We start from the raw sequence: 24,190 nt of genomic DNA, 5'->3' as shown, positions 1-24,190 counted from the left end.
ACCCATGTTTGCATAAATAAACGACAAGGGTGTCTACTTGGAGAGTACCCACCGGCGGGGGCACCAGGATAAGGCACGGTAGGGTGTCAGACACGTCAGAGCTTCACTAGCGGTGTAAATACATTCCACGTGGATTCATTGTATGCATAGTCGCCTTTTAATGAATATCACGCAAATCGTCATGGTGATAGGTACATACGGTTTGTCCAGCATGTCCTAGGTGTTTCTATAAATATGTATATTTTTTTAAATAATAAAAAACAAAGGCCGGCCCCGGGGGATGGGGTCCCCGGGGCCATAAGTGGCCTGAGGAGGGGGGCAACGCAGCCCCCCTCCTAAATAATTTTTTTTTAAGAAAGGCCATGACCCGGGGTTTGGGGTCCCCGGGGCCGATTAAGGCCTTGGGAGGGCCAAATTTATTTTTTTCAACAAAACAAATTAGGGTGCAGGCCCTGGGGGATGGGGTCCCCAGGGCCAATAAATTAGTAAAAGAAGGGGGGGCCACACAGCCCTCCTTCTTAAAAAAATAAAATAAATAAAAGACCGGCATCGCGCCAGAGGCCACGCCCCCTCCTTGCAGCACTCTGCAAACGCGCCCCCTGTCCAGATTTAAGTTGGGGAATTAATTCCCCTTCAATACTGAGGGTCCCTGAGGGCCAACTAGCCCAACAGGTATCTCCAGTATGCGCCAGGGAGCTGCGTTGCAGACAGGTGTTCTGAGGCCGTGCCCCTTTTTACACCTCTCTGCAATGGCGCTACTGGACGTACCTAGTGGGCTCTTTTGCCCCTAGGGACCCTCAGGATTCAAGGGAACTTAATCTCCCAACTTAAAACGGCCACATGGCGTGTTTACACAGTGGGGAAGGGAGGGGACGGGGCCTGAGGTGACGTGTGCAAACACGCCCTGTGGCGCGTTTTAAGAGGTAGTTTTAATCCCCTGCCCTATTATATACTAGGGGCTTACAGAGGAGGTCATGCTAATCACAGGGGGACCCCAACGCATAGTGTTCCCTAGTGTATGTAGGTGTTTTCACTGTATTCTGAGTGTCTTTTAACATAGCACTGGCTCTAGGACTGGTTAGTCAGACTCAGTTACCACCAGTATCCGTCTGAAAAAGTTGAGGGTACAGGATGATTTTGCAACAAGGCTTCTTTCTGCTCCTCTGTTTGTTCTTTCTGCACGTTATCCTTCTTCCTGCACTTTTCTTCGTCTTTGAGGACTTCTGTTGCTTCTTTCTGCATTTCTTTTTTTTCTTTCTGTGCTTTTTTTCTTCTTTCTTCACATGTCCTATCTCTGTAGGCATAGTTAGAAATTAGCATTTAATAAACCTTTGAAATTCACTGAAAAAACCATAGGTTTCAGGCACGTTATAGTTAGGAATTAGCATTTAAAAAACCTTAGAAATTAAATGAAAAAACCATAGGTTTCAGGGGCGTTATAGGTAGCTGGACTTTTCACTCGTACAAAACCATTGAAATTCCCCCGTTATAGTTAGTTCACCTAACTATAACTCGCGCGCCCGCAATGCACTGCTGATGACGTCACATATTACATCACTCATGACATGGTCAGTGACATCACTCATGACATCACTGATGACATCTCAAATGACATCACTGATGACATCACTCATGACATCATCCTTGTGATAGAGTGGCAGACCTCCTCTCCCCCTAATATAACCTTTGATACACACATTCAAAAATAGAAACTAAACTTTTCCAAACAATGGACATACCAATACCAGTTACAACAACCTATTCAGTAATTCTAAGATCCACATACACATCCACTCATTCACCAACAGTCCTATACAGTCACTCATACATGTACTCATTCATCATATGTACTCATATACCTATACATCCTGTTACACAACGCCACTCATCCATAGAGTTACTCACACACAGTCACTCATGCTAATAAAGAATCAAACATCCATTTACTTGCATATATAGTTATACACACACCACCACACTTACTTCTACAGAAACTTACACATACTTAGTCTTTTAAACAATCATTTATAGAAACACATACTTATTCAATCAGGAACTCTTTCAATCTCTCACTCTCACATATACTCACTTATATACACCAATAGTCACATATACTAGTTTAAAACATATGTAGTTACTCATGAAGACACTATTGAGACAGTTATTCACTTACTAACACACCCATGCACACACTCATCCACCCATACAGTCCTCCACACATGCTGTCTTCAACACATACAAACAGTGAGTCACTCATTCATGCACCTATGCACTACGTAATACTCCCCACCGAACCATACAGACACTCATACTGATACTCAAAAAACCAACTAATAACCTATATAGACACTCATGTAGCTACTCACCAACCCATGCAGCCACTTATACACAAAGCGAGAGACTGATACAGATATTTACATATTTAAACATTACTCACTAAGCCATGCATTCACTAAGATACACTTAATCAGTCAGTTATACAATCAATTTTTCAAAAACAAATCATCCATTTAGACACTTATATACCCTTTTATTCTTCCATCGACCTTGAGATATACATATATAAAACATATGTAATTTTCAGAAAAACACACATTCACTGGAGGATGTCATCACTGATGTCATCAGTGATGTCATTTGAGATGTCATCAGTGATGTCATCAGTGATGTCACTGACCATGTCATGAGTGATGTAATATGTGACATCATCAGCAGTGCATTGCGGGCGCACGAGTTAGAGTTAGCTGAACTAACTATAACGGGGGAATTTCAATGGTTTTGTATGAGTGAAAAGTCCAGCTAACTATAACGCCCCTGAAACCTATGGTTTTTTCATTGAATTTCTAAGGATTTTTAAATGCTAATTCCTAACTATAACGTGCCTGAAACCTATGTTTTTTTCAGTGAATATCATCCTGATTCCCACGGTAAACATTCATGCTGGTACATAGTTAATTTAATGTATCAAACTTTGTTACACGGAGGAAAGTTATCATGAGAACCTTCTTACCTAAGCTTTTAGCTACTTTCAATGTCCCATTGTGAAAACTAAGGGATAGTCAAATACAATGAAACAAATCTATTGTCAATGTCCTGGTCAAGCATACATAGACTATATCTAAATTATTCTTTATTCTAACAGTCGATTCATCATGAATCCACAGCAAAGTTCTTCCTTAAAGCAGGGTGAGCTAATATGGTGTGATGAAGCAGAAGAACTTGATCCTGAAGTAAGCACATTCTTTAGTAGGATGCTGTTGCTAGGAAAAATATTCTAAATAAGCATCTATTTAGCTGTATGACAGAGTCAAACGACAAATGGTTTGGGCATAGTTAAGGAAGCTACACGTTTTAGCAAGCACATTTTCCCTACGTGTGATTTTATTATGAAATTATTTTTCTGAGTTTTAAATGCATTCTAAAATGGTTCTTACACATTTAAAGCAAGCACATTTTCTCTATGTGTTATTTATTCATGCAGAATTAGTTTTGCAGAATTTTAATTACATTCTAAAGTCAATCTCTAATATGGTATGCAAGTCCAAATTTGATTTTTACATTTATTTCTAACATCTGCATTCTACTCCTCAAATTCTTCCTGGGCCTTTGGAGGCCCGAGAGGGACATTAGACCTCCATTTCAACATTCATGTTTACAGAATGCCATCATTCTCTGTAAAGCAGGACCTTGACGATGTGCTGTTTTTCCAAAAACATAAAGCTGGCTTTTTGTGAATGGCGTTGAGGGTGTGTGCAGCAGCACACCGGGGTCTTTTCCCCCCAGAACCAACATACTCTATCACAATGTGGAAGCTATAGCTCGGGACAGTCTTGACTTTCGGAATGACTACCACATGATTTTACAGGTTGGTATTCAATCAATGGTTTGAGGCCTCAATTGTTGTTGCAAAGCATTTATAAATTGATTCATTTAATTAGAACTCATAAAGAGGATAAACATCCCTCCTACGCGCAGTTCGTTTCTAATGGCATATTGTAAGTCATTTTGAAAGACATATTCGACTCACAATGTTCATTTTGCATATTGTAATTTCTCTTCACAGGCAGCCACACAGCCTGTAATTTTGTAAATTGCAGGCTTTGGGAGGGCAAACAAGGATTTTATATCAGACCCACAATTTGTATGAGTTTCCCAGCTCTATAATAAGGAGGTTTACAGTTCAGATAGGACCATAACTGTGACATTCAAGAAAGTTAAAATATATATAACTGTTTTTGGAGGCGTTAGTTGTGTACAGGATTTCACAAAAACAGTCAATTGACTAGTTCACTCTAGAAGGCACTGATACTTGGCAAAATTCCATGGATAAGCAGATGTGATTTCCTCTCTGTCATAACTATATAGGAAAATCGTGAGGCCATTTGGCAAAGATAAATGAGAAAAAAATGATTTAATATTGATACAGTTCAAATCGATTTACCCTTAACAATGGTGGTTATGGAGTGCAGACAACCTGACAGACGAAAAATAGCAACTGATTCTGCTGAAATAGAAAAGAGACACAGCCTAGTTGATCGGTACTGAGAATCTTGCACAGCTAGAGCAACCACTCTGCAATGATATTTTGCAACCAACCTAACACTGCAATTTATTCCCGAAAGAGAATTTTGTGTGGATAAATAAATGCAGGGCCTTATTTATGGGATTTTGCCGTAGGGCAGCGCCGCAGGCCTCCCTGCTGCGCTGCCTTGCGGCAAAAGAAAAGTGCAGGAATGCGCTGTATCCATAATATACGGTGCATTCCTATCCTTTTCCCCAGCACCAGCGCCAGCGCCCAATGGGCTGCTGGACGCCAACGCAGGTACCTCTGCACCATGGTGCAAGGGTGCCTGCGTTGCGGGGATGATTGATTTGGTGCAGGAAGGGACCCTTCCTGCACAAAATCAATCCATTCAGGCGCTTTCCTTTTTCTATGTGTGCTGCAGAATGCAGCACACATAGAAAAATGAAGGCTTGAGGAGAAATGTTTTCATTTCTCTTTGTTGCGTCTCCCTAACGCCACCCTTGAGGTGGCGTTAGGTTCTGATGCATTCCCAAGTTTATGATGCCACGTAAATCTGGGAATGTGTCAGGTTCCATGGGTGTTGCGTGGGAACACCCACAGCAACACCCATGAAACGCCCCTTCTACGCAGTTTTCTGCGTGAAAGGGTCACATATTTATATGGCCATGAAAAGCCATGTAAAGTTGCTTTACGTGGCCTTATAAATATGCAGTGGCACATTGCGCCCCTGGAACATGAAAAAATGACGTTCTGGGGGCGCAAAAGTGTCGATTGGGCCTCATATACTTCCATTTTAAAGGATTAAGTTAGTACCTCACTATTCTGTCTACCCTGCCATATGCACCACAAGACCTATTTCTGCCAGTGTAAAATATTTCATTTTTTGTCAGATTTACTTAACTAAAGTAGCATAACAAGGCAAATAATATATGTATTCCTAAACAGGGTAAGCAATAGCCACTAGATGCAGGTGACCACCACTGTATACAATGCAAGCAGTAAATATTTTTGTATCTGGTTAGTAAATGCCACCATGAAATGCAATTGGTGGTAATAAGCAACCTGCCCAAAGCACTTTCACATTCTCCCTCAACAACTCCATAAAGACTCACAAATATGGGCCTAATGTGCAAAGCCATCGTGCGATCACAAAGGCTGTGACTTTCAAAATAACAGGGGTTCTGACACAAAAATGGCTTTTTTTTAATGTAGTGTACCTATTTTGAGATTTGGTATCTGGTTACTGAATTGCAAATGGGTTTGGAATGGCATAATATATTGTGATTGGCAGGGGCATGTTTAGGGTATCCCTGTCAAACAGCAGTTTCACACTTATCAATGTTTTGTAAACAAAAATAAAACATTGAATAATTACAGACTATCAAATTGCGATGGCAACATATTCATAGAAGTGACCCCCATGTTTAATGTCAAATAAAAAGGTTTTGGGGGTATAGGCATTGGTCCAGGGACCACTGCGAACACTCAAACAAACGTAAAAAACGTTTATTTTTAAGAGTAGCCCTGCTTCTTTTAAGGAAGACAGGCAGCATTTAAAAAACAAAATACTTAACTTAAATGTGATCACAGGCATTGTGGTCTGCTGACTCCAATAGGCCACCATTAATGTGATGCCATCCAATCATAGTGAGTTGCAATTTTCAACCTACCTCATGAATTTTGGATTGAGACCCACTGTGATTAGAAATGTTGTGAACCAACCTGTTAGTACAGAGGTCAGTTCAACATTGATCCATTCACAAAATGTTGTGTACAATTTGCAACCACGTTTTGGGAATGGAAATTTTGCACATTAGGCCCAATATCTCTGACTGCTACATAATAATAAACTGGAGTAGAGGACATCCTATTTAAAAACAAAAATTCTATTTCATGTGGTTAATTGTTGGAACTGGTAATTTCTGGTTGGCTGAGGCGGTGCCCTAGTCAGGAAGAACCTACCACTCCTATCAGGGGTGGATGATTACACTCACTAAATACCCTGTGCCCACCCTTGGGTAGCTTGGCACTGAGCAGTCAGGTTATCACAGAGGCAATGTGTATAGCATTGGCACAGCACTCTCACACAATTAACACACTGAGCGTCACAAAAGAGACTTCAAACATGGTGTAGGGAAATAAAGTTTGTATTTAACACACACATTAAGTAACACAACATGAGCATCATGTGTTTCTGGGCATAAATCACGTTTGGAAATATCACTAGCAGTACTAGGCCCAACCATGTTAAAATGACATCAGTATATGCACAGTTGGGAAAGATTCTACTTTACCCCCAGCACCCTTATGCAGTGCGAAAAGTTGTCAGAACTAGGCCCACCCAGGGAATTATTACAATTCAATATCACACAGTTATAGGGTGCACCCCATATCACAAAGGAAACAAAAATGTGTACACACGGATGATTATGATCCTTGTAAACAGGACCGTGGGCCAAGGCTGCATAGGTAAAAGCTAATGCCAAATATAGTATTCTTTCTGAAAGTTATCAACATGCAAAGCAACACCTCAGTGCAGTGCAATTAATTACAGGCAGTCCTCATGCAGTCACTCTGACACACTCACTCAGCATCACTAAGAGGTCCGACGGATATCAGGGAGGGCCATATGAACTGCACACACACGCACACTGCACTCTAATGCAGTGTAACTGATATCCGGCAGGTCGGTTGATAATACAAATGTGGACCTCGTGGACCAAGCCCTCCTCCACCTTTCAGCTAACCCTGACTACCCTGTGCTCATGGGTTGCGGGTAAAAAACCCTCCCCCTCATTCAAGGCCAATTGCGCCTAGAGCCACACTTAGTAGCAGGGCTAATTAGGTGGCAGTTGACAAATGCAGGTTTGGGCACCACTCGGGAAGTTTACCCACGACATGCGAAGCAGAAGCGTCCTGAGGATGATAGTCTTTCAATCAAAGGATTCCACAATTTGCCTTCTGGCACCAGCCCAGTTCTGCGAAGCACGGGGGATCACGCAGTATCTTGGCCCACTTCTGATCGCTCTCTGAAGCGTTCCTTAGCCCAGTCAACTACTCTCACCACCCGAACCCAATTTGGGCTACCTGGCAACCTAGTTGTCGGGCCAGATGAGGAGAGGGCAGTTGATCCGCCGAGCTGAAGACACAAAAGGAGCAATTGATAAATGGGGGTGGAGGGGGGGTGTAGCAGGGGAGCTTCTTGGAAGAAGGAGGGACCCCGTCAGGAACACGTCTATCAAAGTAGCACTCAGGCAATTCGGGCAGAACGGAACACAAATCTGCTCCTCCGCAGCTCCCTGGAAATCAGGCAGTAGTAGTGCTACTCACCAGTGATCAGCAATGCAGAATTTGCAGGCACACCAAACTAAGTTGCAAACTTTATGGTCTCTCTGCTTTGTGCTTAAGCACTTTTAACATATGCTGCCTGCCTTGGGGCCACTGCAATAATGCAGCAATGGAGAACAAAATTATGTCGCAGTGTTGACTAATTATGCAGCAAAAATATGCTGCAGCGCAATACAGTATTTTTTCGGATACTATTATTTTGACATTTTTACACATAATAAGTCTCTGAAAAGAATTTGACTCATTAATACCAGTGTAACATACAAAGGCAGCAGTGAGAAAGATGACCAGTCGACCATTTCTAAGGGCCCTCCACTTGGCAGCAACACAAGTCACATTTGTTTGTAACATTTGATCTGTTTGAGCTACAAAAATGTTTTTGTTAAAATTGTCAGATTATGCAACAGATTATGTATTATGTGGCAAATATGGCACAGCCATAATTATGTGGAAAAACTTTACAAACTAGGATATTTTGCCATTCATGTTTGAACTGTTCTTGTGGAAAAAGGGAGGAGCAGTGCTGTTGACAGAAATTGCACGGCTCAGAGACAAAGGGCTTGTGATTCCACTTTCAAGCGTATTTGGGACCTTCTGTGATTGCAAATGTATTTTAATGTCAATAACTAATATTAAACCTTAAATAAACATGTGTATTCATTGGTTGAATTAAATAATGTAATAAGCTGTAACTGGTCAGTGACATGCCAAACAAATACTAAAAATTGTGATGTTTTGTTCTTTCTGTTCATACCTCTGACTCCGTCCATTGACCCAATACTCGGGTTATTCCCAATCTCTGATTCCCTGCCCAGGCCTTAGGTGCTTGCCCCATTCCATGGCTTAATGCAAGCGGGTTACTTTGTCATTGTTTGGATGAGGGTCGAGTACGCTGATGGTGCAGTGCACCGCTGGTCGAATGTCTCTTACAATATTGGTTTTTGACGCTTTATGTTTTGGAAAGCATCAGATTGTGTTACATATGCACAGGCCCTCTTGATCACCTATATATTCCTCATGGTTTTGAATCATCAGGAATTATGTCCATATTGTGTGAGTGGCAGTGTCTCCAATGACTCCATTGTCGTAGGCATTTTGTAATTGTAGGTGGTGCCCCTGATGCCTCCTCTGCACACACTCGGACACAGACTTCCTGCTGTATGCTAAGGCCAAACCCAGCCTCGCTGTAGGACAGCTCCAGCGTCACCCCAGGGCTGGTCAGTATCATCTGAGGGCAAATTCAGAACTAGCTCCCAGACGCAACATCACTTGTAATTACCCTTCTGTGACCCATCGACAACCACTCCAGTGCAGCCCTCTTACCCCCCAGAACAACCCCATTATTAGGCCCTTGAGGTGCATTAACTACAAGTGATCTGGCTGCGGTCAAAAAATGGTAAATCGGCACGCTGATGACGGTGGGCCATGAGAGAAAAGGGTGTAGTGGATTGCGCTTACCTGAGGTCGCAACTGATGAATGACACACATAGTTGCGACAGGGAGGGGCTGCAGTGAAAAGTCGAATACCGAGGATTAGCACCAGGAGGTAAATTGGTTTCATCCAAGTTGTCCTCCAGTTCTGAGCATGGCCTGGTGACACAGATCCAGCTTCCCTAAACATATCCCCATGCTGCTACCCAGCATGAAAGCAGCGCTGAGATCGGTTGGAGCAGGCTGACTCACCGCTCATCTCGGCACTAGGGCCTGTGCTGGCTGCAGAAGTTTAAACTGTGCATGCCAGGCTGGCCTTCACAAGAAAGCCACCCAAAGTCACATGGGCAGTTTAGAATTGTGTAGTGTAGCCAGGTACCCCTCCTTTCTGTTCCCAGGCTGCACGGCTCCAATGCTCCACCACTCAGCTCTGGCGGCTGGCAGAGTGTGAAATAAAATGACAATAAAGTCACTTTATTACCAGTTTATTTTTAGGCCGAGCTACAGCGCACATGCGCTGTATGCAAGACCTGCAGTAATCAATAATCCAACTTTTTTCCTGCCTGTACTTACCATTGTTTACCTCAATTGTCCTTCTTTTATGCTGCCTCCTAACTCGGCATTGCTGATAGGTCACTTCCCTTCATGCTGAGGCGCACCAGTAACGTACGGTTTCCTTACACTTTGATTCATCTTCTGTTGTGTGTGAGAACTCTTTTTTTTTAATTGGGCAGTGCTTGTTTTCAACGTGGACGTGTGCAGCACTGTCTTGGTCTCCCGCTTCTCTGTCAATCTCTGGATTGCCTGCTGTGGTTTATGCTCTGGTGAATTTCATTTTGGGAAACTTTTCCAACTTCGCCCCGTCACTGGTATTGTGTGTGGGGCAGGTTGTTGGGCGGTGGAGCAGAAACTTCTAAAGTCCTTTATGTAAAATTGATTTCCCTTTACGTTTTATTGCGTGAGCCTGAGCAGATGAGAGTGAATCATTCATGTGAGACGTACAAACGGACGGCTGCGCTAGACCGTTGTTTCCACCTCTGCTTCGTAGAATACAACTGAAATCAGGAAGAGCGAACTCATTAGGGTGGCAAGAACATAATGTTTCATATCTGTGAAAGGAGCGCTCCTCCTTGTTTTCACCCTTTAAGGTATTCCCATTGGAGCATAGTGAAACTCATTTGTTGCTGATAAGTTTGTTCACCATCCAGTGAACAGACCTCCCATTTTTCCAAGATGGACACAAGCTGTACCACGTAGAAGTGCAGTCTCTGTAGAGCACAGCATGTGGTTCACATAAGTGTAGCCCGTGGCAACAATCTACAATGTTGACTCTAGGTGCATATTGCTCTCGAGTTATTTGAGTTGAATACGTTTTTTGCGTCGTTTTCACTGAGAACCTACCCCTTTCAACATAATAGCTCGAATAGCAGCTTTTACCGGGCATTGCGGTCGAGACAGGGTGCTTTTCAAATTACGTCATTCACTTGCAACAATGCCGGCCATACTCGATAATGTGTTTTTGTTGCGCCCAAGTAGTGCATGTGTTCATCTCTGTCTGGCGCACGCTTCCTTCTTACAAGCTTCCTTAAATTACCCCCTTTCCAAATCCGTTCATCCTTTACTGCCGATAACGTTTTTAAGGTACGTTTGGTATTTCAGTGGACTGCAGGCATTCCTATAATGTGCTTTACAAAAAAAACCCGTAGCTGCAGACTTGGTGTGAGTTTATGACTTCCTTCATTACTATTACACTTTTCCAAATAGTCTTTTATGAGAACCGTGATTTAAGGGAAAGCATCGCCTTAATAACTTGTGATGAAATATGTGGAGGTAATTGAAGTACTCTTAGAAATGGAATCCAAAATATTATTCGGAAATTCCGGAAAAATAGCTTTTTCAAGTTAACAAACTCGCTTTTTGTTCTGTATTTAATCCAGAGGTAGACACAATTTTTTTTACCGTAATATGCAAATTATTAATCACTTCAGGGCACAAGTCCTAAAACAAAAAGTTGTGGGGACTAACCAAGTTAGGCAATATGCAAGTGGCATCATGGTGCATGACATTGCCTGTGACTTTCACAGGAATCGGCATCACACCCCATAACCACAAGGGAAGTGACATTACAAGAGGTGACATCAGATCTTATGGCATGCCATAATCGGTTACAAAAGCTGCATTTAAAAATATTTAATGGGTTTAAGGCACTTGCTGTGGATATCTTTGTGTGCCCATTAAATCTCAGGGAATAATAATAATAATAAGATAGCTAGTGGTTAATGCACTTGCTGGAGAGATCTGTGTTTTGTCTAGTCACGACTAATAAAGCAGCATAGAGAGTTAATGTATATTCTGCAAAGCACATGCTGTAACATGCAGATGAAATTTTTATTTTATGTAGATCAGTAAGAGCTTTTGACACTAAGACCTGTACGCAAACTACAAGGCATGAGTTTTGCCACAGTCACTGGATTTATGTGATACCACATCTGCAGCATTTTATATATAATTATGGGTTTGCTGCACATTCATCATCTGCTGCATTACCTGTTTCTAGCTTAAATGGGCAATGTAATAGGTCTCATATTTGCAAGTGTTTCAACTATTGCCATTGTAAATGACAATACATTTTATTTATGTGTTTTGAAAACATGCAAGCGGTGCATAAACATGCACATTATAGTCCTTGCTTCAGAGAAGCATTGCTGGCAGTCAGTGCGCCTCTTACTGCCAGCCTTGCTTCTCATAAGCAACAACTATAAGTACAAAGTGCATGTTAATTCACCGCTTGCAGGTTTTCAAAACACATAAATAAAAGGTATTGTCGGGAAGGAGCCTAGCGCGCAACCAAGATGGCCGCGTAGGTGCGAGGCTCCCGAGGACCTCCGCGACCTCCTATCACTATCCTGAACATATCCTGTCCCAGATGAGGGGACTGTGTTGGTGAACCCGAGCTGAGGTGGCGCCCGTTTTCCGCTTCCAAATCGGACCTCGGACACCGACTTTACCACCGATTGAGGTTTGCGGCCTTCTCCTAGCCGAACCCCGGATTTGCGTTGTGGGGCGATCCAGTGACGAAGTGAATAACAGCGGCGGGCAGGGCTTGGTGGCTCGCGGAACCCGCACTTTCACTTTCGCTTTCGTACCCTCCTTGCTGTCTATGCGAGGTTGGGTCACGGGGCTTTGTGTGTTGGTGTGGCCTCTCTGGGGGACCCCGCCTGCCCGCCGGCTGTGATCCGCCCGCTGATCTGGGGTGGCACCCCCCCGGAGCCCGTAGACCGGCTTGCCTGCCCTTCACGACGTGGCTGGTGCGATCGGGAGACTGGGACCATGGCCACGAAACAAGATGGCGATCGGGCAAAGGTAAAATCGACCCGGCGTGGCGCAGCCCAACAGTCCAACAGCATGGATCGCTATACCCTCCAGAAGGGATCTCCTGAGGTGCCCCGCAAGTCTCCTGAAGGCCCTACTGATGCCCCCGATCTGCCCACGGATCTGACTCTGCGGGATGTCATGGGCGCCATCGCCGAGATGAAGGCCTCTGTGGGCCAGCGTTTTGACACACTGGCGCAGAAGATCGACTCGGTCCTCGTAGATGTTGGCCTACTAAGGGCCGATCTCTCCAAGACCAACGACCGAGTTGATTCTTTGGCCCACACCGCATCGGGCCTTACGACAGATGTGGTGGCCCTGCAAACGGAGGTGCGCCGGCTTGCTCGGGCGAGTGCGCTGATGGATCGTCGCCTGGAGGACTCCGAGAGTCGGGCCCGGCGTAACAACATCCGTATCATCGGGGTGCCTGAGGGACGTGAGGAAGCGGCGGCGGACCTTTTCGTGGAGGACCTGATCGTCAACCATCTCCAGCCACGGGGGCTGAGTAAATTCTTTGCTGTGGAGAGAGCCCACAGGGTTCCCGGGGGAAGGCCTAAGGTCGGAGCCGCTCCGAGACCTCTCATCGCCCGGATTTTTAATTTTCGGGACAGAGACGCTATCCTGCAATCCTCCAGACTACAGGGACCGATTAGACTTGATAATATGGATATTAATTTTTATCCTGACTTCACCCCTGCGGTCCAGAAGCAGAGACTGAGCTTCCTTGGTGTCAAGCGCCGTCTTCGGGACCTAAACATCAAGTACGCCATGCTCTTCCCAGCTAAGCTGCGAGTGGAGGTGGAAGGTCGCACGCACTTTTTTGATCGTCCCGAAGCGGCCGGGGACTGGCTGGATACTCTGTCTGGAGATCGGGATCGGGGTGGCGGGGGGGGAGCGGCCGGGGGAGAGGGCTCGCCGGATCAAGACTGAGGGACTAATATTAGGCCTCGCTCGGGACAAAAATGATGCCACCTTTGACTATACGTCGGATTGCTTAATTTCCCCTCCTATGGAGGTTGTGTGGGGTCTCTTGGGGGTTCTCCCTCCTCCTCTGGGGGTCTAGTTAGTTTAACTATCTATGGGGCGACAGGCACACTGCACATTGGGGGGGCTGTTTGGGCTCATGCAGGGGTGCAGGGAGGGGGGAGTTTTGTTGGGGTGGGTGGGCAGGGATGGGGCGTTGTTTGTTATTATCACAAGGCAACCCTTTTTTTGTGTAGGCTCTACTGTGCTCTCGGGGGGACGAAGGATGGTCTTTGTGTATGATGGGGGGTAGGGAATTGACTTTGTTGTCTTGGAACGTTAATGGACTGGGGGACAGGATTAAACGAGGTGTGGTCCTGCAGTATCTGAGGCGACTCTCGCCTGATGTGGTCTTCCTGCAGGAGACACACCTTATCGGCAATTCCTTCTGCGCCATGAATCGGCGTGGCTACCGCCTTGTGGCCCACTCGGGCTTCACGTCAGGCTCGAGGGGTGTGGGTATCATGGTAAAGAACTCGCTCCCGTTAGAAATTGATGAGGTGCTTCATGATGACAGGGGACGTTACGCTGTCTTGGTGGGGAGAATGGAGGGCAAAGTGGTTGTCTTTGTGTCAGTGTACGTCCCACCGGGGTTGCAGTCGACCACCTTTGCAGATCTGGGGCGCCTCCTCCTTGGCCTTCCGGGGGGGCTTCTGGTGGTGGGGGGGGATTTCAACGCGGTGGTTTCGGGAACTGTGGATCGTCACCCCCCTAGGGACCTCCCCCGGGCACAGGCGTGGCTATCCGGCCTCTTGGATACACTGGGATTGGTGGACTGCTGGCGCTTAAAACATCCCACACAGTTGCAATACACTTTCCACTCGGGGGCCCATGGTAGTCTCTCACGGCTTGATTATGTCCTTGTCCCGGCGGCCCATGTCGGGAGGGTGGGGGAGGTGCGCCATTTGGCACGGGGTATCTCGGACCACTCCCCGCTACTGTTGCATGTTGATGTCTTTCCGAGGGCTGCGAGCAGGGTGGTCCCAATCAATTCCTGGTACCTGCGCGACCCCACCATTCGCGCTGACTTGATTAAATCCCTCCAGCGCTATTTTGAGGAGAACGTGGGGTCAGTGCCTTCAGCTATCTCCCTGTGGGAGGCCTTCAAAACAGTACTTAGAGGGGAGGCCCTATCCCTTATTTCCCACGCCCGGAGGCGTGAGCGGGAGGATGTGACCCGGGTGGAGGCTGAAATAGCGGAGCTGGAGGGTAATCTAGAAGATGGGGTGACGGACGCTGCACTACATGTCCTCCAGCTCAAGCAGGCGGCTTATAGAGCCCTAGTTATGGAGGCGGCCAGGGGCCTTAGTAGAGAGCAACAGGGGCGGCTGTATGATGTGGGTGATAAGGCTGGTAAACTGATAGCGTGGTTGGATAAAAAGGAAAGAGCGAATCGTGTGGTCCCGCTGATTGAGAAAACGAATGGTGTGTGTGTAACTGAACCAGAAGAAATTGTCTCCTGCTTCGCGGAGTATTTCCGCGAGGTGTATTCCCCGGTCTCTTCTTGCTCGGAAAAGGACTCCCGTGCCCTGCTCAGAGATATCGCACTGCCTTCCCTGTCCGGGGAGGACAGGGTGTCGCTGGACGCCGCTCCCACCTCCGACGAAATCGCCCTCGCCATACGCTCGGTCGCTTCTGGCAAGGCCATGGGCCCGAATGGTATCCCTATCGAGCTGTATAAGCTGCGACCGGATACATTGGCGCCTCACCTCCGCGCAATGTTCCTTGCGGCCCACTCAGTGGGCTCCCTCCCGCTTGACCAGCGTCTGGCTACAATCGTGGTGATCCACAAGGAAGGGAGACTTCGGGATCGGGTTACTTCTTATCGGCCTATCTCACTACTGAATGCGGAGCCCAAAATTCTCGCTAAGGTACTCGCCAATCGGCTGGTCGGTGTGGTGGGAGATCTGGTTCACCAGGACCAGTCTGGCTTCATTCCCCATCGCAATACAGCCCTTAATCTGCGGCGTTTGCATGGGGTGCTTGCGCGCGTCCCATTCATACGGGAGCCGGCCATTTTGGCGTCCTTAGACGCCACCATGGCGTTTGATACGCTTGAGTGGCCATACATCTGGGCGATGCTTGCTAAGTTCGGGTTTGGCCCAGGATTCATCAGTTGGGTCAAATTGCTGTATGCGGGCCCATTGGCACAGGTGGTCGTGAACGGAAGAGTATCGGCCCCGTTCGAGCTGGGCCGGGGCACGCGGCAGGGCTGTCCCCTGTCGCCGCTTCTTTTTGCGCTTGCCTTGGAGCCCCTGGCGGAGTGGCTGCGGTGGGAGCCTTCCATCCGTGGTCTCCGTTGGACCCCCGAGTATGAGGATCGCGTATCCCTATACGCTGATGACATCCTTCTGTACCTAGCCTCCCCACGCAAATCACTTATAGTCCTAGTTGATGTTTTACACTCGTTTGGTCGTAACTCCGGTCTCGTCATCAATTGGGCTAAATCGTGTGTGTATGTTCTCTCTGGGGAGGCTCCTATTCTCCCGCGGGGCTGTCCGATCCAGATCTCCCCGCAGGGATTTCGGTATCTGGGTGTCTTCATTACTCTGGACCCGGAGGCCCGGTATGAACGGAATCTGCTTCCCCCCCTCCAGCGTCTGCGGGTAGATGTCGCACGATGGCGGCGCCTGCCGCTTTCGCCGCTCGGCCGGGCGGCATTGTTCAAGATGATGTCTCTGCCGCGTTTTCTGTACGCTTTGCAGAACACTATGGACTTGGTCCCGGCGCGCTACTTCCGTGAGGTGGAGAGTCTGCAACGCCGCCTGTTCTGGGACGGGAGGCCGCGCATTGCTCTGGCTAAGCTGACGCTCCCATGGTTTGACGGGGGGATTGCCCTCCCGGATATTAAACGGTACTATTGGGCCTCCCAGCTCGCTGCCATTAACCATGGCCTCTACGGGCCCGCCTTAAACCCGGCTTTTGAAATGGACAAGATGCTCCTGCCAGGTGGCGACTACAATCGAGCGCTCTACTCTAGCGCGCCCGACGCTCGTCTGACGGGCCCCACGCGTGTCATGGTGCAAGTCTGGCACGCGGCCAATGCAGCTATGGGGTGGAAGGACCGTTTGACCCGGGCATCACCACTATACGCGTCGGAGCGGTTAGGTTCCCTGTGGACCTCTAAGGGCTTTGAGAAGTGGGACATGATAGGTATCAGTAAAGTGGGGGATCTTTGGACGAGGGGAGGATTTAAAACGTTCGATATGCTGCAGACGGAATTTCAGTTGCAGGGCAGTGAATACTTCCGGTATTTGCAGGTCCGTCATGCGCTGGGTTCCGTCTTCACGGATGTTGCCTCCATCCCGGAATATTCCCCCCTGGAAGATAGAGTGCTGGATGGGCATGTCCCGGACAGCACGATCTCACTTATATATAAAAAGCTGATAAACGACCGCTCGGGCCTGTTGACTGCCCTTCGTGCGGCTTGGGTTGCCGACGGGCTGGAGTTGGACGACGAGGACTGGACCTCCACGGTGGCCTCCCCGAAGGCCCCATACCGGCTCGCCTTCGCTTCGTCCAGCTCAAGATACTCCACCGGGTCTACATGACGGGGCCAAAGCTTCTGCGTATGGGCTATGCCGGAGATGGGTTATGTAAGCGTGGGTGTGGTGCTTTGGGGACCTTTATGCATATTTTGTGGGAGTGCCCGGAGGTAGAGGGGTTCTGGCGTGGTGTAACGAGGTGCTGCGTCTGGTTACGCATGTGGCGCTGTTGCCTGAAGCGAGAAGATGCCTGTTGAATGTGTGGGAACCGACTGATTACTCAGCGCCGCAGACGTGGTGGGTGACTCTGGGATATATGGTAGCCAAGCGTGATATTGCTCAACTGTGGGGATCCCAGAGGCCCCCGACGGTCTCGGCCTGGAAAGAACACATGGACTGGTGCATGTTTCGCGAAAAAGTGGTGTATGTGGCGAGGGGTAAGCCTGGGACATGGGTGAAAGTATGGGGCCCCTGGAACGCCTACCGAGGGGGCATCTGTGCGCCACCGCTGCTGCCTGATCCCTCGCCAGCCCCATCCCCTTAGCCGACTCATTCCCCCGCTGCCGGGCATTGGGTTCCCCCAGTCCTCGCTTTGCTCTCTTCCCCCTCTTCACACTTCTGTGTATAGTTGGGATCCCCCCCTCTTGGGGAGCACGTGCTGCTATTTTTGATTGTGGGTTGCCTTGTGGGTGTGGTTTTAATTTTTGTTGTTCTTAATTTAAAATGAAACCGCATAATGGGGCCTGGATGATGTGGTTTTCGACATTGTTATCTATTGAGAAATACTCCCCCTGTAATACCACGTGTTCCATGTATATATGTCGTGTGTTCCTACTATTGCTAGCGGCCGGCCGGAAGGTTGTGGGCCCATACTTGTATACTTTTAAGACCTGTAATAAACGGTTTCAAAAAATAAAAATAAATAAATAAAAAAAAATAAAAGGTATTGTCATTTGCACTGCCAATAGCTCAAACTCGTGCAAATGCGAGACCTATTGCATTGCAAATGCTTGTTCACTTTTGCTGTGCCCACTCCTCTGCCCAAATGGAGCAGCTGCCCTGCAAGTCCATAGTTCTGATGCTGACATTGTTTAGGAGAGAAGGGCCAGAGGTCAACTGTGCATGTATTTTGCACTTGGTAATTCTTTTGGCCAGACGTTTTCTAGGAAACCCATCTGAAGAAGTGTTGCATTCAGGGCTTCCATGTATGTCATAGATCCCTTTTTGTGAACTACGGCCCTTACAGAGTGTGCTGCACACCAGTGCCTGGACCAGTTCACGATAGAGGTGATACAGCTTGGCTGTAAAGCACTTGTGTACCTGGATGATGTGCCTTGGAAGAAGCAGGCAGCCAAGTTGTGCAGGCTTGTTGTGAGTTTGACGAATAAAGTTATTTCTGAGGTATTATATTGAGTGTCTGTGTCCATACCCCAGTGTATGTCCAAGATTAATCTAGGTTACAACTTCCTCGGGCCCATGACAAACATCTTTTTACCCTTAGGGGTCCTGATATGCCACTGTCTCACCTCCTCGGGCCCATGCCAAACATCTTTTTACCCTTAGGGGTCCTGATATGCCACTCACCTCTTCGGGCCCATGCCAAACTTCTTTTTACCCTGAGGGGTCCTGATATGCCACTCACCTCTTCGGGCCCATGCCAAACATCTTTTTACCCTTAGGGGTCCTGATATGCCACTCACCTCCTCGGGCCCATGCCAAACATCTTTTTACCCTTAGGGGTCCTGATATGCCACTCACCTCCTCGGGCCCATGCCAAACATCTTTTTACCCTTAGGGGTCCTAATATGCCACTCACCTCCTCGGGCCCATGCCAAACATCTTTTTACCCTTAGGGGTCCTGATATGCCACTCAGCTCCTCAGCCCATGCCAAACATCTTTTTACCCTTAGGGGTCCTGATATGCCACTCAGCTCCTCGGGCCCATGCCAAACATCTTTTTACCCTTAGGGGTCCTGATATGCCACTCAGCTCCTCGGGCCCATGCCAAACATATTTTTACCCTTAGGGGTCCTGATATGCCACTCACCTCCTCGGGCCCATGCCAAACATCTTTTTACCCTTAGGGGTCCTGATATGCCACTCAGCTCCTCGGGCCCATGCCAAACAACTTTTTACCCTTAGGGGTCCTGATATGCCACTCACCTCCTTGGGCCCATGCCAAACATATTTTTACCCTTAGGGGTCCTGATATGCCCCTCACCTCCTCGGGCCCATGCCAAACATCTTTTTACCCTTAGGGGTCCTGATATGCCCCTCACCTCCTCGGGCCCATGCCAAACATCTTTTTACCCTTAGGGGTCCTGATATGCCACTCAGCTCCTCGGCCCATGCCAAACATCTTTTTACCCTTAGGGGTCCTGATATGCCACTCAGCTCCTCGGGCCCATGCCAAACATCTTGTTACCCTTAGGGGTCCTGATATGCCACTCAGCTCCTCGTGCCCATGCCAAACATCTTTTTACCCTTAGGGGTCCTGATATGCCACTCAGCTCCTCGGGCCCATGCCAAACATATTTTTACCCTTAGGGGTCCTGATATGCCACTCACCTCCTCGGGCCCATGCCAAACATATTTTTACCCTTAGAGGTCCTGATATGCCACTCAGCTCCTCGGGCCCATGCCAAACATCTTTTTACCCCTAGGGGTCCTGATATGCCCCTCACCTCCTCGGGCCCATGCCAAACATCTTTTTACCCTTAGGGGTCCTGATATGCCACTCAGCTCCTCGGTCCATGCCAAACATCTTTTTACCCTTAGGGGTCCTGATATGCCACTCAGCTCCTCGGGCCCATGCCAAACATATTTTTACCCTTAGGGGTCCTGATATGCCACTCACCTCCTCGGGCCCATGCCAAACATCTTTTTACCCTTAGGGGTCCTGATATGCCACTCACCTCCTCGGGCCCATGCCAAACATCTTTTTACCCTTAGGGGTCCTGATATGCCACTCACCTCCTCGGGCCCATGCCAAACATCTTTTTACCCTTAGGGGTCCTGATATGCCACTCACCTCCTCGGGCCCATGCCAAACATCTTTTTACCCTTAGGGGTCCTGATATGCCACTCACCTCCTCGGGCCCATGCCAAACATCTTTTTACCCTTAGGGGTCCTGATATGCCACTCACCTCCTCGGGCCCATGCCAAACATCTTTTTACCCTTAGGGGTCCTGATATGCCACTCACCTCCTCGGGCCCATGCCAAACATCTTTTTACCCCTAGGGGTCCTGATATACCCCTCACCTCCTCGGGCCCATGCCAAACATCTTTTTACCCTTAGGGGTCCTGATATGCCACTCAGCTCCTCGGCCCATGCCAAACATCTTTTTACCCTTAGGGGTCCTGATATGCCACTCACCTCCTCGGGCCCATGCCAAACATCTTTTTACCCTTAGGGGTCCTAATATGCCACTCACCTCCTCGGGCCCATGCCAAACATCTTTTTACCCTTAGGGGTCCTGATATGACACTTGCCTCCTCGGGCCCATGCCAAACATCTTTTTACCCTTAGGGGTCCTGGTATGTCTCACCTCCTCACCCCCGCCCCCCTTGAAGGTTACATTGGCTCTACAGATCGATTTCAGATCTCCTTCCATCAGCTGCCTTCGATGTCTCGATTTTTATTATAATTATTGACAGGTTCAGCTGACACTTGCATGCAATGTCAAAGTTCAATGGTGTTTCATTTACACGAAGGAGTAGTGCTTACCACTGTCATAATGCACTGGTAACCAGGGAGAGTGGTTATTACCACAGCAATGTCTATAGCTGCATGTCAGTGTTAATGGTCTTTCTGTATTGGACGCTAAATGACACACACTGGACCTTACCATGATCTCTGGCACCACTCCTCGTGTAGTGGAGTTTCAACAGTGCGGCAAGTGAGGTCAACAAGACTTCCTACATGTGTTGTAATGGCTGAAGTGCTCATGAAGATTGTGAATCATTCTCTGTATTTGAATATGAGAAATGTTTTGATAATGATTGAAGTGCTCTCAAGGACAACTGTGATGTGCCATTATGATTAAGCAATGATCTGCGGAATAGCTACCCCTGGAGTTAAATGGAAGCTTCAAACATTCTCCTTTCTGGCATCTTGCAAGAATAAAGATAAATGTCTGTGCACAAGTAATGCTGCGAGGCAGAATGCTGCTTTTGAACTGTGATTCTCTTTCCCAATGTATGCTTGCTTACTAAACCAATTTCAGAACTTAAGGTGCTGATTTCAAATTATTTCTGCTACGAGGAAGAAAATCGTAGCTAGTGCAGCTAAGCAAGTGTTATACATGTAAGCAGTTTTGTTTCCTCTTAAAAAATCTGCAATAGCCTTGATTTTCAGTAGGATTACTAGAAACCTATACCAGTCCATACCACTGCCATATTTACTGTGATGAGCATTTGATGTTACATTTTGGTAGACATTTGAAAATGGAGTACCGTTTTGATCTGGGCATTTGTGAGACCGCTGAGTTGTAGAATTTTGTTAATCCCCACAGATTTGTTTCTAGAACATTCCCCTCACAGAAGTGTGAGAAAAATGTGTGGTTTTAGCCAATGTTTGAGGTTTACATGGCATTCTGGATCCACACAAGTCGCATCATTCTGTACTCTCTGTGTATTTAGCTTTCAGAACGGTCTGGCTTTAGTGGCTTGTCCTGGGTTGCGGTCAAGCCAAGACCCATGTACAGCGTTTGCACCCAACATTGAATCACCATCGAGTGCACTTAAAAAATTAGGGTGAAAATAGGAAGAAAAGTGTTCATCCACATATGTGGCAAGCTGCATCCTCAGACTCTCCCAGCAAGAAATTGGGATCTTCCTCTTGTGTTGTCTGGCATTTTTTAAAACGCACAAACGCCACAAGTGTGTAGAGTTTACTGACAGTCCTTTATACGCTGTGAGAGAGATGTGTGTTTGTAGTATGAATGTGTTAGTGGGAATAATGACAGTGATTTGTGAGTTGCAACTACCTTCACCAGCTACCTTCTTCATACATGATGCCCCTGTGAAAATAAGTCTAGACTCTGCTTTGAATATTTCTCATGCCTCTTTCTCACTCGGTGTCCTGAATAATACAGTGTGTTTATGGCAGGATAACCTTTACTAGCAACAATAATAGAACAAGCATTGAAAATGCAATAGGTCTCGCATTTGATTGAGTTAGAGCTATTAACCTTGTATATGACAATGTGTTTTACCTATGCATTATGGAGGGTAGGTATGTGGTGTTTAAAAGAATTATGTGGGCTGGATTGAAATTGTTAGTTGTGGACGTGTGTGGTGTGGAATAGTGTATTAAAATTATGTGGTATGGTATGCAGTTGCATTATGTGGCTAGTAACTGTGGTATATGGTGTATTGGAATTGCGTGGAGTGGGATTGTGTGCTATGGACTGTAATTATGTGGAATAGTATTTTGTGTTATGGAGTGGTATGCAGTGGAGTTTAGTTATGTGATGTGCTGTTGAATTTTGGGGCATGATGTGGAATTCTGTGGTGTGTTTAATGTATGTGGTGTGTTGTTGAATTGATTTATGTGGTTTGGTGTTACATTATGTGGTGTGGATTGGAAATGTGTTAAGTTGAATTGTGTGGGGTGGAACTGTGTGAATGATGAACGCTAACTTGTCAAAATCAGCACAGCACAGAAGCAACCACATTAAACCATCACGAAATATGACCTATGAAAAAGAGCACACACATAAAACCAATACAACTGCACTACCAAAACCTTTGCAAACTAATCCTCACTTACTTGGTGTGTACATACCAGAACTATGCAGCAACCCTCAGTGCAGGCAGAAGAGGGTGGCACAGCGGCAGAAGAGGGTGGCACAGCGGCAGAAGAGGGAGGCTCAGCGGCTGAAGAGGGAGGCACAGCGGCAGAAGAGGGTGGCACAGCGGCAGAAAAGGGTGACACAGCGGCAGAAGAGAGAGGCATATCGGCAGAAGAGGGTGGCAATTCCGGCAGAAGAGAGAGGCACAGCGGCAGAAGAGAGGCTCTGTTGGAAGAAGAGAGAGGCACAGCGGCAGAAGAGAGAGGCACAGCGGCAGAAGAGAGAGGCACAGCGGCAGAAGAGAGGCACATCGGCAGAAGAGAGGCACAGCAGCAGAAGAGAGAGGCACAGCGGCAGAAGAGAGAGGCACAGCGGCAGAAGAGAGAGGCACAGCGGCAGAAGAGAGGCACATCGGCAGAAGAGAGGCACAGCAGCAGAAGAGAGAGGCACAGCAGCAGAAGAGAGGCACAGCTCCAGAAGAGAAGCACAGTGGCAGAAGAGGGTGGCAAAGCAGCAGAAGAGGGTGGCACAGCGACAGAAGAGAGAGGCACAGCGGCAGAAGAGCAGCACAGTGGCAAAAGAGAGGCACAGTGGCAGAAGAGGATGGCACTGCGTCAGAAGAGGGAGGCATGGTGGTGCAAAAGGGAGGCATAGTGGTGCAAGAGAGAGGCACAGTGGTGCAAAAGAGAGGCACAGTTGTGCAAAGAGAGGCACAGCGGCAGAAGAGGGGGGCACTGCGGCAGAAGAAGGAAGCACATCGGTGAAAGCGGGGGGCACAGTGGCAGAAGAGGGAGCACAGTAACTCTAAGGAAGATGGTTAATTTCATCCATACCTGCCTATATGTTGATACTTGTGTACATGTTTATATGATGGTGTCCGTGGGCTAGTGTTCTTCTATTTATTAGTGTACGTCCAATCTCCCCACCCTTTGCAAAAATACACCATGCAGCTGTGTCAAATACGATGTGCAAAGTTTTAGTCCCTGCCCTCAAACTTTTAGGTGAAATGATGTCCCAATGTAAAATGTCCCGGATGCTAGAGCAGTAATACGATTTTCAATTGCATAAAACAGTTAATATATTTCCCAAAAAAAAGATTCTCCACCTAAATTTGTTCCAGCAAAGCTCGCCATGACATGAGAAGTTTGGTGCACGTCTTTTGTTTGGTTTGGTGTACATTTTCACATTTGTCTATTGACTCATTTTTTT

Source organism: Triturus cristatus, chromosome 4_1 (genome assembly GCF_964204655.1).
Source record: "Triturus cristatus chromosome 4_1, aTriCri1.1, whole genome shotgun sequence".
Lineage (NCBI taxonomy): Eukaryota > Metazoa > Chordata > Amphibia > Caudata > Salamandridae > Triturus > Triturus cristatus.
This window is presented reverse-complemented; position numbering follows the sequence as displayed.